The sequence below is a fragment of the Chiloscyllium plagiosum genome, unplaced genomic scaffold (assembly GCF_037043375.1).
Source record: "Chiloscyllium plagiosum isolate Xiang-an unplaced genomic scaffold, Cpla_swu_hap1 HiC_scaffold_27, whole genome shotgun sequence".
In the NCBI taxonomy this organism is placed as follows: Eukaryota; Metazoa; Chordata; class Chondrichthyes; order Orectolobiformes; family Hemiscylliidae; genus Chiloscyllium; species Chiloscyllium plagiosum.
In genome coordinates, this window is record NW_028270165.1 from 45792652 (window position 1) to 45810711 (window position 18060).

At 45.1% G+C, this 18060-nt stretch overlaps 1 non-coding gene across 1 annotated transcript; it reads right to left on the minus strand.

The window, feature by feature from the left end:
• Positions 1-10194: 10194 nt before the first annotated feature.
• trnae-cuc (transfer RNA glutamic acid (anticodon CUC)) lies at positions 10195-10266 on the minus strand. The gene has a single exon. It is a non-coding gene; the product is annotated as a tRNA-Glu (tRNA).
• Between the last annotated feature and the right edge of the window lie 7794 nt (positions 10267-18060).

The following is an 18060-nucleotide window of genomic DNA, read 5'->3' on the forward strand; positions in this document are numbered from 1 at the left end:
AAGCAAATTTCGAGATGCTGCTGTTGGTTGAATATGATGACGTAAGAGATGAAATAACCAAAACCACGAATGTAATTTGATGCCGGTAACCATAAAGCAAGAGTATACTGTTGATTGATATAGGTCAATTGCGTGCAAGTAGGCCATTCAGCCCATCGAGTCAACATTGACTGACCGTCCCACCCAAAACCAATTCGTTACTCTATCTCTGTAACCCTGCATCTCCCATGGTCAATCTACACTCACCTGCACATCCTATGGACTGTGGTAGGAGGCCAGAGCACCAGAGGAAACCAACGCAGACACAAGGGGAGAATGTGCAAACTCCTCACAAAGAGTCGGCCCGAGTGTTGGTTCAAACTCAGATCACTGATGCCGTGAGGCAGCAGTGCTATCCACCGTGCCACCACCACTTGCTGCTCTCTAAAGAAGTGAATTTCAAAGACTTTGGAACACTTGAGAGAAAAACAAAACTCTCCTATCTTAAATGAGAGGCTAGTCTCTGGCAAGAAATGAGTGGACATTACATTTACATTAAGTCCTCGCCAGATGTTATACAGCTTCATCAGATCATCTGTTTCTTCTAAACGCAAATTGATACAAGCCCAGCCTGACATCCCCTTGTCCCCGATTATAAGTTGAGTAAATCAGCGACCCTCGACCTCACTGGCGTGACACAGGATGCCCTCAATCCAAGTTGACCTTAATTGTCTTACCTCTTGACGCCCACGCCACCATGTGGTCAGCCGCAACTCAGCCCTGAACGAGAGCAGAGGAATTGAATAGACAGCAGTGAGGTGGACATTGCATTCCCAGAGAATATTGTTCAAGTGAGAAAGTTGTTCAGCTCACTTTCAGATCATTGCAGGGATCACATCTCCTCTCATTTAAATATCTTAGATCCCAATAACGGTCTAGTTTTGTTGTACATTGTGTGTGGTTTACCTGATTTTCTGTTGCTGTCATTCCCATTAGGGTGTGTGAATTCAGTACCAGATAATAGGCTCAGTTCTGAATTATCCTTGAGGATTGGTGTAGAACGTACTAAGTGTCAGTCATAATGGAAGAAGCTGTACTGTTTATTTAACACTTTGCTGTCATTGTCCAGGGACTGAATGAATGGGGAAGTGTAGAGAGAGTTTTACTCTGTATCTAACACAATGCTCTCTCTGTCTTGACAGTGTTTGTTGGGGACAGTGTTGAGGTAGCTTCACTTTCAATTTAAGAGTAGAGGAAGCTTTATTCTGATTGTAATCCCATGCTGTCCTTTTCCTGGGAGTGTGAGATGGCATCTGTAATTGAAGTGAATGCAGACTTGCTGTGGGAGTGGAGGGTACTTCTACCTGAGCACACCCATCTTTGAGATTGCTGTGCTAATCAAGACAATCTCAGACACCTTCATTCACTTTTCCAACCAACCACAGGGTGGTTAAGGATGGTATAAATGCAAGCATTGCCAGCGATGCCCACACACCATGCATGAATAAATACTTTTTGTTTAAAAGTTACATTCACGTTCCAAACCCTCTAATGTATGATTACTTACAAGGAAAATTCCTGTCAGTTTGGAATATCATTTTAAAACATAGGAATGTGTCAACCATGTAGAAATATAACAAGAACAACAAATGGAGAAGTTAACAGGTAATGAGCAGGACCAGAATGCTGAGTCAGTCTGACCTCCATGGCTGAGAGAGTTCTCCCAGATGTTGAAGTTACACCAGTGCCTTTTACTCTTGCAGCTTGCCAAAAGTTTGTCCCCGATGTAAGATCATTCAATAACCCGAAGAACTAACTGTTTTAACTCCATAGCTGCTGCCAGACTTGCTGAGTAATTCCAGCCCTTCTGCTTTATTCTTTTATCGGATTTGAGCTTCCCTAAGTCAGTGTAATAAAGAACTGCAATGCTGGAGATCTGAAAGACAAAAATGCACCAATTGCTGGAGAAACTCAATAGGACTGGAAGCACAAGTGGAGAGAGAAGCAGAGTTAGCATTTCAAGTGCTGTGACCCTTCTTCACAACTGTTCTGGACGCATGCCAGGATATTTACTCTGTTTCTTTCTCTCTCTCTCTCCACCGGTGTTGCCAGACTGGCTGAGTTTCTCCAGCAATTTCTGTTCTGACACTTTAACAAGGTTAATGTTTGTTATCCATCCTTAAGTGCAAGGTGTCTTGCTTATGCCAATTCAGAGGGCAATTTAAGAGTCAACCACATTGCTGTGTGTCTGGAGTCACATGTAAGCCAGATCAGGTAAGCATGGCAGTTTCCCTCCTGAAAGGACATTGGTGAACATGGGCTTTTATGACAATTGACGTCAGTGCCATCGATACCATACTGAGACTAATTTTGTGTTCCCCATTTATGATTTGAATTATTCACATCTCACCTCTTGCTGTGGTAGGATATGAACTCATGTTCCCTGGATTACTCATCCTGTGACATTATGTCCACACTGTTGTTTCCCATCCTTTGCTATTTTGTGTTTGCTCTTTATGTCTTAGTCCTCAGATGTTTGGGAAATTGAACCTGTTTTAAACATTGCCCTAAACCTGCCCCTTTGACCAAGTCTTTGGCCACCTGTCCTAATCTGTGCTCCACTCTTGTGATTTTTAAAGGAATTCTCATTATGTTCACGTGAAGCACTTTGAGATAGTTAACTGTACCACAGGTATTATTTGAATGCAGCTTGTATCCCTATCTTAATATCTGAAAATAGAGGGTCATATTTTAAAAGTAGAAGACACAAATGAGGATGATTTTTATTTTTTCTGATGGTTGTGTGTCTTCCTCAAAAGGCAGTGAATTCAAAATCTTTAAGGCAGAGGTAGACAGGTTCTGGCTAACCAAGTGGGTGACAGATTGTCGGGGATGTGGAGGAATGTAGAGCTGAGGTTGTATTCAGATCAGCCATGATCTTATTGAATGTTGCAGCAGGCTCGTAGGGCCGAGTGGCCTACTCCCGCCCTTTGTATCAAGCAGTCTGTGTCTCCCCTCTTATAGCTATGAACTGGATAATTCCTTTCCAATATTGCGCCTTGCAGACAGTTAAGTGAACACCAGGTGGTCTCCTATTGGGAGCAGGCATATTGTAGCAATTGCAATATTTCTTGTGTTAATTTTGTTGCTCCTCACTCAGTGTTGCTGAGAATCATCTAAATAAAAACCAAAACACTTCTATAATTATCGCACCAATGGAAGTGATGGTTTGGATGTAACATTGTTGAATAAGCCATTCCCAGCTTTTCCAGAATTCTGTGTTTAAAGCCCTCGAGTCTGGTTTCTACCCCTGAAACAATTCTTATCAAGGTGATATTTGACATCCTTTGTAACGGTGACAGGGATGAACATTCCCTCGTCGACCTGCGGACAGCCTTGATCAGAGTTAATGACAGTATTGACCCTCTCCAGCATCGCTGTATCCTCTGGGAGGGTCTGCTTTTAGCGTCTTCCGTTCTTATTTATTTAACCGTAGCTGCTGGTGTTGGCATCTATACTGATGATATCCAACTGTGCCTGAACACCACTTCTCTCCCGACTCCTCTGTCATTCATAATTTACCAATAATTTCATCTGAATGCCTGCCCAATTTCCAGCATTGGATAACCATAAACATTCCCTTAGTTAAATATTGTGAAGTGTGAAGCCATTGTTTTAGTCCCCAAGTTCGACCTGACACCCCCTGCCCCTCCCCCAACCCCAGTAACTCTGTTGACATCCTTCTTGTCACATTGAAACTAGGATCGATAGATTCGTGATCAGTCGGGGGATGAACAGTTACAGGAAAAGGGCAGGAAAGTGGATGTGGGGAATGCCAGATCAGCCACGATCCTACTGAATGGAGGAGCAGGCTCAAGAGGCTGAATGGCGTATTGCTGTTCCTATTTCTTGTGGATCCCGAGCCCTTACCTCTGATACAGGGCCCTGGCTTCAGTATGTGCCATTACTGAGAGTGCTGATGTTCCCTTGTGTAATATCAACAACTTAGCAGCTGCTGAAACCTCTTGCTCCTTTGTTACCTCTGAACACAATATGCCAATGTGTTCAGGGGAGGCGATGGCCACTTTATTGTCACCAGACCATTCACCCAGGTAATGTTCACGGGACTTGGGTTCAAAACCTGCCACGGCAGATGGTGGAATCTGAATTCAATATAAATCTGGAATTAAGAGTCAAATGATGAAATCGTTGTGGTTTGTTGTAAAAACTTATCTGGTTTCCTGCTGTCCTAACCTGGTCTGATCTACATGTGATTCAGATCCACTGTCAGCTGGTTGAAACTTCACTGTCAGCTGGTTTCAATCAAAACCTCCAGGCGGTTCACTATAACCTCCCTACTTTTGTACTCCATTTAAAGGCCAATCTCCCTTTGCCTTCCCGATTACTCACTGAACTTGGATGAAGAGTTCATGTCATCCTTACCACCTGCATTCTAATCAACTGTATCTACTGCAGTCTTGGCAATAGTACATTCACTTTACTTATCCAAGTAATTCATAAACATAAAGTAAATAATTTTGTGCCCCAGCACTGATCCCTGTGGAACGTTGCTAGTTGTAAGTTGCGATCCTGAGCATGCCCCTTATCTCTCCTGTATCATTGGTTAGCCAATCATCTATCCATACGATTAGACTGTTTCCAATATCATGTGCATATCATTGGCTCTGCCAGCAAGTCTTCCCAAACCGTTCTTGAAAAGGTGATGGTGAGCTACCTCTTAAATTGCTTCACAAATATGTTGTGGTCTATAATAAAGGTTCAGGAGCGAGTTCCAGGATTTTGATCAATAAAATCGAAGCAATGTGTATATGTCACAGTTGGAATGTTGTGTTCAGACTTATCTCCTCTTGCTGGTTGAAGTGATGGAGTGGAAGTTGCTCTTGAAGAGCCGCCACTCATATAATCAAGCCAGACAGATCAATTGTGGCCAGAGACTCTGCCATTTTGACTTCTCATCAATCTACATTCTTTCCATCCAAGTTTTAGTCACATCAAACTGCCACGCACTGCTGTTATGGCCACAGTAAACTATAATAACGTGAAGATCGCTGGGATGATTTTCTACATCCGACTGCAATATAATCACAAATCATTGTTTCCAGTTTTGGTGGAACAAACGACATCGTATTGGTGAATAATGACAGTTAGTGCAAACACAGCTAGCCATCGATAAATATTAATTCTGATCACATCAATGGCCAAATTTCAATTCAGAAACCAAGTGCACTCGGCTGCTTGTAACATAGACAACATGACAAAGTGGCTCATAGGAGGAGAAATGGGGCATTGAGGAGGAGTGAAATGTTTGCTTTTGGTCACCTCCACAATTGTTAGAAAAACAGTTTGAAACGATTCTTAAAAGGTGGCTGAAGTAATAATGTGGCATAACGCTTCAGACAGCGCAAAGTGGAAGATCACTTTCTAGTGGAAGAAAAAGATATTTCTTATTTCTGAAAGAACTGGGAAACAGAAGAGGGAATGAAATCTGACTTGGGAGCTATTTCCTATTTGTTTAGAATGTTGTTTCATCATAGTCTTGGTTTAGAGCATACGCTCTTCATCAGGAATAAAGGGTGGTCCGAGGGGGCTGAGAGATAAATGGGAAGGAAGTGGGGCTGGAGGAAAGGCAGCTGGGAGTGCAATAGATAGCTGGAGGTCGGGATTGATGGTAATAGGTCAGAGATGAGGGTGGAGCAAATAGGTGAGAAGCAAGGTGGACAGGTATGACAGGTCAAGAGGTTGGTGTAGAATTGGAAGGTTGGATCTGGGACAAGGTGGGGGAGAGGAAATGAGGAAACTGATGAAATCTACATTGATACCATGTGGTTGGAGGGTCCCAAGTCAGAAGGTGAGGTGTTTTTCTTACAAGCGTCGGGTAGCAAGAGTTTGGCAGTGGAGGCAGCCCAGGACTTGCATGTCCTTGGCGGAACGGGAGAGCGAGTTAAAGCGTTCAGCCACAGGGCGTCGGTCGTTTAGTTTTAGTGTCCCAGAGCTGTTCCCTGAAACGTTCCGCGAGTTGGCATCCAGTTTCCCCAATGTGGATGAGACCATATTGCAAGCAATGGACATAATCTTATAAATAGATTGCATAAATCTTAGCCTGCCAGAGTTCTTTTCTTTAATTAAATTAATGAAAATTTTAACTAAATTGGGTGGCTGCATGAAACGGTTTATTGGTCAGATTTGAATCATCACTCCCAAATAAGACAATGCCATGAATATCAGTGAACTGCTCTTTTTGTTAAAAACCACAAGTTCTTGATGTATTTTCACAACTTACTGGTATTCACATCTGCACATTCAATGTCAAACTCTGACATCAGAAATGAAATTACACCATTAATTTTGACTTTCAATATTCGAAGAAGCAAATTAATAGCACACAGTCAATACCCAGTCTGATTAATATGAAATTAAATTTAACCAAAAAAACATAAAACCAAGCTGGGAGATAAGAAATGGGGGAATAAAGCAAGAAATGCAGCATCATAGAAGGTGCTCCTCCAGGGAGTGTATTTTACCAACTACCGCTGCTAAATATAAACACTCTGATATGATCCTCCGGTTTTAATATAAACCATAGCCCCATACAATAGGTACCATTTAAATGAGTTAAAAATACAACCCTTGAGCAAATCCAGCCTCCAGCCTTACCCCCCGCTTCTTGGAGCTTGGACCTTCCTCAAGCTCCGGCGGGTCGTTGAACTCCTGGGCTCCAGCTGCCACTCCTCCACTGAAGAAGCTTTGGGAAGCAGATGCAAAGGCAACATACAGAACAGAGCACCATTGTAAATGAAAGCAGCTTACGAAGACATTGGGCAATAGCATCACACGGTTTTTACCCATCGACCTCTGGGTTATCTGCACAGCACACTCACACAGCACTACTCTGCTTCTGGGCTCCGAGTAGCTGGATTGTGGATCAGTTTACAGTAGGTCCTATTTCTCTGACAACATCGGTACACAAGGCAGTGAAGAAAGGTTTCAGCACACTGGCCTTCATCAATTAGAGAACTGAGTACAGATGTTGGCAAGTTATGTTGTCGTTATACAGGACGTTGATGAGGTTGCACCTGGAATATTGTGATCAGTTTTGCTCCCCTTGGTGTTCTGACTTCTGACTTCTTCAACTCTGTGTTTATCTTGAACTTGATGGGATACTTTGTCCAACTCAGCATGTTTAAACAGTATCGCTCAGATGATTCATTTGAAACTTTTCAGGAAGTGAGCTCAATAAGATTGAACTATTCAAAGTTACTTGCACTCTATTTTAAAATTACATGAGGACCAGTAGTCAAAGACACGTACAGCATGGAAACAGACCCTTCGGTCCAACTTGTCCATGCTGACCTGATATCCTAAATTAATCTAGTCCCATTTGACAGCACCTGATCCATATATTCTGGCAGCTCATTTCATATATGTACCACCCCCTGCATGAAGACGTTGTCCCTTTAATATATTTCACCTCTCACCCTAAACCTATGCCCTCTAGTTCTGGACTCCCCCACCCCTGAGAAAAGACCTTGTCTATTACCCTGTCCATAGCCCTCATGATTTTGTAACCTCTATTAGGTCACTCCTCTGCCTCCGATGCTCCAGGTAAAACAGCTCCAGCCTATTCAGCCTCTCCCTGGAGCTCAAACCCTACAACCCCCAGCATCATTCCCATAAATCGTTTCTCATGGAGAAGTTAACGTTTCAGTCCTGAAGAAGGGTTAATACCCAAAACACTGACTACTCCACATTCTTAGGCTGTATTCTCCCAACCTCCTGCTTGCAACTTCGGGTTGCAATATGTAGTGGCTCAGTGGTTACCATCACAGCGCACGGGACCCAGGTTTGATTCCAGCCTTGGATAGCTGTCTGTGAGGAGTTTGCACAATCTCCCAGTGTCTGCATGGGTTTTCTCTGGGTGATCCTGTCTTCTTACATACACCAAAGATGTGCAGGTCATGTTGATTGGCCATGCTTAATTGCCCATAGAGTTAGGTACATTAACTAGAGGGAAATGGGTGTGGATGGGTTACTCTTCGGAGGGTTTGTGTGGACTTGTTGGGACAAATGGCCTATTTCCTGTAGCTAATCTCATCTGCACTAATTTTGTCTCTAACGAATGGCAGAGTAGACTCGACGGGCCCAATGGCCTAACTTCTGCTCCGATGGTCTTGCGGTCTGAGGTTTATTTGGATCATTTCATTGGCAATGTGCAGTCCCTGGCTCAAAGAGCAGCAGTGCCCCCGCTGGTGCTTCCGCAAGTTGCAAGCAAACATGAACCTCTTCCCACACTCGGGCCAGCTGAAGGGCCTCCCACTGCTGAAGGACACACAGGTGTTTCAGCAGGGTGAAGGAATTGCTGAAGGCCTTCCCGCACTCAGGTCAGCAGAATGGCCTCACCCCCCCCCCCCCCCCCCCCGCCCCCGTGTGGACCAGCTGGTGCTTCCGCAGTGTGGAGGAGCGGATAAAGCTCTTCCCACACTCGGGGCAGGAGAACGGCTTCTCCCCGGTGTGGACGGACTGGTGCCTCAGCAGGGCTGAGGAATTGCTGAAGGACTTCCTGCACTTAGGGCAACTGAACGACCACTCCCCCATGTGGACTCACCAATGGGCCAGCAGGTCGGAGGAAAGAGCAAAGCCCGTCCTGCACTCGGGGCAGAAGAACGGCCTCTCCTCAGTGTGGACCCACTGGTATCTCAGCAGGTGGGAAGAACTGCTGAAGGCCATCTCGCACTTGGGGCCGGAGAACAGCCTTCCCCGGTGTGGACCACTGGTGCGGCCGCAGGCAGAGGAATCACTGAAGGCCTTCCCACACTCAGGGCAGCAGAAGGGCCTCTTCCCCTCTGTGGACCCACTGGTGCTTCAGAACCCTTTCAAATTTCACAGTATCCTTCTGATAGGAGACCAGAATTGCACACAATATTCCAAAACTGGTCTAACCAATGTCCTGTACATCCACAACATAACTTCCCAACTCCAATACTCAGTCAGAGGATTGCGAAAGCTTTCAAAACCAACAAAAAACAAACAGGAAAGAATGGAGGGCCAAACGAATTTTTGAGAGTCAGCTTGGAAGCATCAATGAGAAATCGGCGGACTGGGTTTATTGGGTACCCGTTCTCCTTAAATACACTATATACGTATTCCTCTTCTGCTCTTCGTAGTTTCTCTGTGCTGCAGTGTGTAGTGGCTCGTTGATATAATGTCCTGATGCAGCAACTTTTTTGGGTGTTGGGATGATTGTTTCTGTGGTTAAGTATTTGGTTTGTGTGTGTTGTTTTTCTGCAGACGCTAGTTTGAAGTTCCCCATTGACTGTTCGCTCTACTGTGACATCTAAGAATGGTACTTTGTTGTTGTTCTCCTCTTCAAACCAGGAGCCCCCCTCAGGCCCAAAGTCTCACCATTTGGAACACCAATATACAGACTAGTCAAAGGCCTCCACTGAAAACACCAAGTCGAAGATTCACGCCACTCCATTTACTCCATCCAAGAATTCCTGAACACCAAAGACACTAAGATAGAAGAGGATGGAATAATGATGTCCTTTGACATAACAGCCCTGTTCACATCCATTAACATCAACGTGGCCAAAGAAAACTGGAGACACTACTCGAAGAACCAGAGACATAAACACAGCACCAACTACATCAGCAAAGATAACACTGTCAACCTCGTAGAACTGTGTCTTACCACCCACTTCATATTCAGTAACAAGCCCTCCAAACAAATCAACGAAATACCCATGAAACCACTACTATCAGGATTCCTCGCAGAAACAATAATGCAGAGACTCGAACAAACAGCCCTTCCAACGATCCACCCAAACTTTGGGTCCACTCCAGTGATGACACTTTTGTCATCAAAAAATGAAACAAATTAGAGGAAACCTACAACACCATCAACAATATCCTCGCTGACATAAAATTCACAAAAGAGGAGAACAACAACAAAGTGCCATTTCTAGATGTCACAGTACAGCGAACAGTCAATGGTAAATTCAAAACAGCCTCTACAGGAAAACAACGCACACGAACCAAGTACTTAACTACAGAAGCAATCATCCCTCCACATACAAACAAATCTGAATCAGGACACTATTTCAACGAGCCACGACACACTGCAGCACCCAGGAACGACTATAAATAATTACACAGCGCATTTAAGAAGAATGGGTAGTCTGCACCCCTGAAAATGGTTTCCCTGACCGGGAATCGAACCCGGGCCGCGGCGGTGAGAGCGCCAAATCCTAACCACTAGACCACCAGGGAGATGTGGATGGCGCTTGTCAGCTCTCCGAAAAATTACTTTCCTGCCCGGAAATCGAACCTGGGCCGCGGTCGTCAGCAAGCTTTCACCTGTTCATCCAACAATGTCATTTCTTGTATCCATTGCTCCCGATGCGGTCTCCTCTACATTGGGGAGACTGGAGACTCCTCGCAGAGTCCAGTCACGGCGCTTGAGGGGATATCTCCAGGACACCCGCAACAATCAACCCCATCGCCCTCTGGCCGAACATTTCAACACCCCCTCCCACTCTGCCGAGGACATGCAGGTCCTGGGCCTCCTCCATCGCCGCTCCCTCCCCACCCGATGCCTGGAGGAAGAACGCCCCATCTTCCGCCTCGGATAAATTCAAACCCAGAACATTAATGTAGACTTCACCAGTTTCCTCATTTCCCCTCCCCACACCTTACTTCAGTTCCAAACTTCCAGCACAGTGCTATTCTCATGACCTGTCCTACCTGCCAATCTCCCTTCCCACCTATCCGCTCCACCCTCCTCTCTGACCTTTCACCTCCATCCCCAGCCCCATTCACATATTGTACTCTTTGCTACATTCGGCCCAGCACACTCCCACCCCCCAATTTATCTCTCCGCCCTGGAGGCGTCCTGATGAAGGGCTTTTGCCCGAAAAGTCGATTTTCCTGCTCCTCGGAAGCTGTCTGACCTGCTGTGCTTTTCCAGCACCACTCTGATCTAAACTCTGGTTTCCAGCATCTGCAATCCGCACTTTTGCCAACCCAATAAACCCAGTGTGTCGATTTCACATCAACAAACTGACACAAGCAGACACAACGTGTGCAGAAACCCTAGCCACATTACTTTACATAAAAGACATCTGGGAAATGATGTCCAGACAACTCAACGCTCTCAGCACCATGGTAGCCCACAAACCTACCAACACACTTAAACAGAGGCTAATGAACCTGGAATAGCCTATACAAACAAACCGCAAACGAATGTTATTTACAAAATACCATACAAGGAAATATATACATGAACTCTGCCGCACAGTTCTCTGTGGCAAGAAATGCTAGGATGAGATAAGGAAGATTTTTTCAGCAAAAACGAATCGGCACTAACTGGACAGCCATTTAAAATCAACGCTGTCAGCCCAGGATGGAAAACCAGAAGGGATGAACAGCTTTCATATTTCCTGAAGATTTACAAAGCTGGGACTGGGTTTTGGTATTTGTTCCCTTTCCACTCCCAGGAGCCGCAGTGGTTGGGGCGGTGAGTTGGAAAAAGTGAAATGTGCACGTGAGCAGCGTGTGGGGCTCTTTCAGCTTCCCCTCCTCTGACAGCGCTGTGACGTGACTCTGATGTTCTCAGGGACACTTACTGACGCGAGACAGTGAAAAGAGTCTCGTTCCTGCAGATCAGGAATTCAAACCGTATGCCGGCTTCAGGACAATGAGAAAGATTAATTGGGGTGTGTGAAGAAGCTGTGAGCTGCATTTCAAACAGGTAGGTGGAGTCAGATGCGTCATCCATTGCGCCCTGGCACTGTGCGTACCTGACGCCGCCATGCTGCAGAGTTCTGACGTTAACACAATGGGAACATTCACAAGAGGAACAGCCAAAGATAATCACCATCACGGCTTCCCTTCCATTGTCCCAACTTGGTGAAGCAGTATCTTTCACTGGCAAATAAAACACATTCGTCCTCAGGTGCCTGCTTCATTTCGATCACGACTTCACGCCCCTCACTGTTCTCGTCTCATTTCCAAACACTTGGCTCATAGCCTCAAAATTAGCCCTGTGGGTATCTGCTTGTTCCACCCTGACAGGCAGTGGGTTGCAGATTTCCAACCCCTCCACTGATTTGAATCTTAAAGAAGAAACCGGGGAACAGTCTTCCTTTCTTTTTGACGACATTTCTCAACTGTAGTCGGCAAGGTTCACACCTGCGTGGGGAAACCTCAATCGATCTCAAATCCATCGTATTAACCACTCGACCAGGAATAGAGAACCACACTGACAGCTTCATTTCCCAGGTCTCTCTGCCTGTGGAGCTGAGAAATAGTGAGTTATTGCTGGGTTTCTTTGAATCCAATCACTTCACAGATTTAGAAAGGGTTACATATCTGCACATGGCGAGTCTGGTTGTTTCATTACGAAAGATGAAATAAACTTTCAGTTAAAAGCAAAAACAGAAATTGCAGGAGCAACTCAGCTTGTCAGGCACCATCGGTGGAAAGAGAATCAGAGACAATATTTCAGAACTCTGTTTTCTCCCACAGGTACTGCCAAACCGGCTGAGTTTCTCCAGCAGATCCTCTTTGTGTCTCTGATTCTCAGCATCCGCTGTCCTTTACGTTAGAAATTAAATCAATTCAGCCTCATGTGCAGGAATGAGAATCCTTTCAATTTCCCAAAAAATTGGCAGAGATTTCAAGGCATTTGGAAAAAAAAGTTAAAGTGACATTAGGAAGAACACTTTCTTGTCCCTGTCTGACCGTGACAAGGAGGCAGATTCAAGAACACAAAACGGAATTCGGTGGTCATGTCCAAAGTAACAATGTGGAGATTTACAGGGAGAAGGCAAGAGAATGATACGAATAGAGACTCTCATTTACTTGCTGTGTAGAACCAGCAGAGCTAATGTGGGCCTCAAATTGCGCTGTGACACGTGTTGTGATTCAGAGTGAACTCACAGTTCAATCAACGGAAGGTGGGGATTTAGAAAAGTTTATATTTATACAATCTCCTCACGTCAACGCAACAACAAAGTGGTTTAATTATCCGCCAGTGGAGAGAACCCGGTTCCTGGAGATGGGACAAAGAGCTGGCTCAGGGATATCAATCCACATTGCTCTCTTTGCCACTAGTTCAGAGGGAGAACATTGGAGAGACAAAGGAGAGAATAACGCTCTGTGTCGGAGGGTGACTAACTGTTCATGGAGACTATTCCTGGCTAACAATAAGTCGTGTGTAACAGCTGACGATGTGATAACACGGCCTCGTGTGGTGTGGTAGGGATCAAGGGCATGGGGGTGTTCTGGTCCAAATAATATTGAACTCGACCTTGAAGACTGGAGGATTCCAAACGGAAAATGAGGCGCTGGTCTTCTATCTGGAGCGGAGCTTTGCTGGAACACTGCTGCATGCCTGAGACAGAGATGTTGGCCAGGGAACAGGGTGGCGTGTTAAAGAGACAGGCAATGAGAAGGTCATGCGCCTCTGGGTGGGCTCGAACCACCCACCTTTCGGTTAAGGGCCGAACGCGCTGACCAATTGTAACACAGCGACAGGCGATGACATGGACTGCGCCATCATTTAGGGGAGGCTATTATTGAATTCATAATTCAGCCTCCCGGCCTCGAATTCCAGTTGTCGTCTATCAGTTTTACTTTTCCATAATAAAGCCTGGGAGATTTATTGTGGAGACATCGGGGACAGGCTGGAGACACATCCATGTCAGGAGGAACGAGCATTCTTATTCCGGGCCGTCACCCTTCGAGCCTTTCAGTGTTTTGCCCTTTCCCGAGTTCTCTCATTGGCTCGGAGGCGAGAAGGGGTTTGAATTCCTGATGTGCAGGAACGACAATTCTTTCAATGTCTCAGATCAGTTCATGTCCCAAGAACATCAGAGTCAATCTCCCGGCCTCTTCAACAAGGGGACGGTGTCTGGACTGTCTCTACTCAGTTGGACAGTTCATCTTTCATTCTCATCTAAATCCGCTTCCCAACGAGTTTCTAAAGATTCACAAAGCTGGAGACAGGGATTTCTGTTTTGCTTCAGGAACATTTTTCCATTTCGTAACTGACAATATTTTGCCAAAACCTCTTCCCAATTGTACGCCTTGATTCATTTCCAGGGATGAGGAATTTCCATTTTGGAGAGACATTACCAAGGTTGGGAATGTTCGCTTTGGAGCAAAGAAGGTTAACTGGAGATTTCCTGGGGCTGTTGGTAATGATTGGAGAAGAAGCGGTGGGAATGGGCAGATTAATGATCAGAAGAATCAATTGCCACTGACCAGAGTCAGTTACCAGAGGACAGGGATTGAAGTTCTTGAATGAAAAGCAGCACTTGTGCCGATTAAACACAGAGAATACTGCAGAAAGCCAACAGGTCGAGCAGCATCTGTGGAAAGGTAAACAGAGCTGTACGTTGTGAGGCTGGTACGTTGTTTGTTCACAACCCGATTTTCCTGCATGGCAATCAATTCCCAGACATGAGAAAACGGGATTTTATCGAGACGGGTTTTGTGAAGTTTGAGCGATAGTGCAACCAACAGGAAGTCATTTAAAATCGCCAGTGAAGAATGCATAGTCAGCAGGTTACTACCCTGAGCGGGGGAGCCCCAAAGGATCTCTACGCCAGCACCTTAAGTGTTCGGCGACAACTACACGCCCAAAGTTGTGGTCTAAAATTTCTCATGGAATGGTTCTAACAGGAAAGGTGAGTATTGGGCTTTTCCTGTCCGCGCCATAGTCCCAACGTATTCTGTTCCCCTGGATTTGATCAGGACAGAGGAGGCTGATGGGAGATCGAATTGAACTACACACATTGATGAGTGATAGAACGGGTGGGAAGGATCCATTCCCATGCATAGAGAGATTAATAATCAGGGCCGAAAATAAGGAGCCACTTCAAGAAATTTGGGGTTCATTCAACAAAGCTAATGTGGAACTGTTCACAGAAAATTGTGATGAAAGTCTCTCGAGTTATTTTGATGAGAAGTGTTGATGATGCTAATACAATCGATAGGATGAACATAGATGGTAAATGTATTTGGTGACAGTTCTGTTCTAGCCCTGTGAGCGAAACCTGGATCTGAAGGAATAAAAGGGACATTAACAACATCGATCTGAAATTGGATGCGTGACATGAAACAGAGCCATCATTAACAGTTGGCTTTTGAACTGGAAAAGCCTTCTCGTGAAATTAGCTTGAGGCTTGAGTTATGCAAGGTCAAGATAATTTAGGTAAAACACGGAAACGCTATCCTCATTAGCAGACAGTGAAAGGATTACAAGACGCAAATTAAACATTTTCTACAAGTGATACAGTGGACTGGGAAGATAAGTATTATAAACTGTGAACAACAAAGTTCTGGAGCACAACACTTACATTCAAAGACCGAAAACATCCAGGTCCTGATTAATCAGATGGCATTGTTGTGCTTTTCTGCAAAACATCCACTTGCAACGTGCTACAAAAGAGTGACAAAACCCATCCCTGTCAGCCCAGGATAGAAAATCCGAATGGATGAAGGTTTGCTGATTTTCTGAAGATTCACAAAGCTAAGACTGGGTTTTGGTGATTGTTTCCTTTCCACTCCCAGGAGCCGCAGTGGTTGAGGCGGTGAGTTGGGGAAAGGAAAGTGTGCCCGTGAGCAGCGTGTGGGGCTATTTCACCTTCCCCTCATCTGACAGCGCTGTTTCTTGACTCCGATGTGAAGAAGCTGTGGGCTGCATTTCAAACAGGTAGGTGGAGTCAGATGCGTCATCCATTGCGCCCCGGCCCTGTGCGTATCTAACGCCACCATGCTGCAGAGTTCTGACGTTAACACGGACATGCGCAGCAATGGGAACATTCACAAGGTGAACAACCAAAGATAATCACCGTCACTGATTCCCTTCCGCAGGCCCAACTTTGTGAAGCAGTATCTTTCACTGGCAAAGGAAACACCCTTGTCCACAGGTGCCTGCTTCATTTCGATCACGATTTCATGCCCCTCACTGTTCTAGTCTCATTTCTAAAGACTTTGCTCATAGACGCAAAAGAAGCTCTGCGGGTATCTTGTTCCACCCGGACAGGCAGTGGGTTGCAGATTCCCACCAGTCCCAATGTCAGTGAAATACTTTTCCCCCTCCACTGATTTGAATCTTAAAGAAGAAGCCGGGGAGCAAGCTCACTTTCTTTTCGACGACATTTCTCATTTTGTAGTCGGCAAGGTTCACACCTGCGTGGGGAAACCGCAATGGATTTCAAGTCCATCGCATTAACCACTCGGCCCACGAACACAGAACCACACTGACAGCTTCACTTCCCAGGTCTATCTGCCTGTGGAGCTGAGAAAGAGTGAATCATCGCAGAGTTTGTTTGAATCCAATCACTTCACAGTGATTCGAAAGGAATAAATATCTGCACATGGCGAGTCTAGGTGTTTCATCCCAAAAGATGAAATGAACTTTCCGTTAATAACAAAACTGGAAATTGCAGGAGGAACTCAGCAGGTCAGGCAACACCTGTGGAAAGAGAATCAGAGACAACATTTCAAAATTCTGTTTTCTCCGACAGGTACTGTCAAACCTTCCGAGTTTCTCTTTTTGTCTCGGCTTCTCAGCATCCGCAGTCCCTTACGTGAGACATTAATTTAATTCAGAAACCCCTTTGTGGAGAAGATTTCCGTTTGGGGAACATTTTCTTGACCCCATTAAAAGCGTACAGCTTCGAAGCTAAGGAAGAACAGCGAACACACCGCCCCTGGGTGGGCTCGAACCACCAACCGTTCGGTTAACAGCTGAAAGCGCTGACCAATTGTGCCACAGAGACATGCATTGGCGCCGTTTGCGCCATCGCTTAGGCGAGGCTATTAGTGAATTCATAATTCAGCCTCCCCGCCGAGAATTACAATTGTTGTCTTCCCCCCAATCTTGCGAGAGATCCCGGCTTTCTTAACTTGACTTGTGCAAAAATGCCCGATTAAACTTCTCAAAAAGAACCTCCGTGAAACGAGGCTGGACTCCCTGGAGTACGAATGGGACAAGAAGTGAAATGATTGGAGATAGCATTGAACAGGTTGACGTGTTTCCTTCCCTAATTTTCTTATCCCTGTGCCAATTGGCACGTGGCTTGGACAGTAATGTTATTCCACACACTGGAGCAGTGTGATTTGAACCTGAGCCTCAGGGCTCCATGGGAGACTACAGCTGCACCACAAAAAACTCTAGTAAATAGGTCCTCTTCTGTTGAATGAGAGGAAACAGCTTCCTCCTCATCATGAGACACGACCACTGTACCCTCCGTGCCCATTACAATAAATTGAGCCGCCTCCTGTTGAATGAATGAGTGGGAACCCCTCTCGGAGCTCCAAGAAGCGGGGGGCCCGGTTGGAGGCTGGATTTGCTCAAGGCTTGTATCTATTAACTTATTTAAATGGTTCCTACTGTATGGGAGTATGGTTTACATTAAAACCGGAGGATGATGTCAGAGTGTTTGTTTATATTGAGCAGTTGTAGTTGGTAAAATTCACTCCCTGGAGGAGCACCTTCTATGATGCTGCATTTCTTGCCTTCTGCCCTTCACCCATTTGTTATCTCTCATCTCGATTTTACATTTTCAGTCAAATTTAATTTCACATTAATCAGCCTTGGTATTCACTGTGTATTATTAATTAATCTGTTGGATTGTTGTAAAACAAAATTAATGGTGTAATTTCATTTATGTTGTCTGAGTTTGACATTGAATGTGCAGGTGTGAATGCCAGTAAGTTGTAAAAATAAATCAAGAGCTTGTCCTTTTTAAACAAAAAGACGAGTTCAATGGTATTACTGGCATTGTCTCCTTTGAGGATGATGATTATAGTCTGACCAACAAACCATTTCATGCAGTCACCCAGTTTAATTAAAGTCTTTTGGAAAATAATTCTGGCAGGCAAAGATTTATACAACCCAAAATACGGTTGGTAATCATGTGTATTCTTATCTTTTAAGCCGTAACAGAAGGCATTGCGTGGCGGATTGAGACTGAAACTTCGCTGGAAAGAATGTAGATTGATAAGGGAAGTCAAAATGGCAGAGCCTGGGGCCACAATCTATCAGTCTGG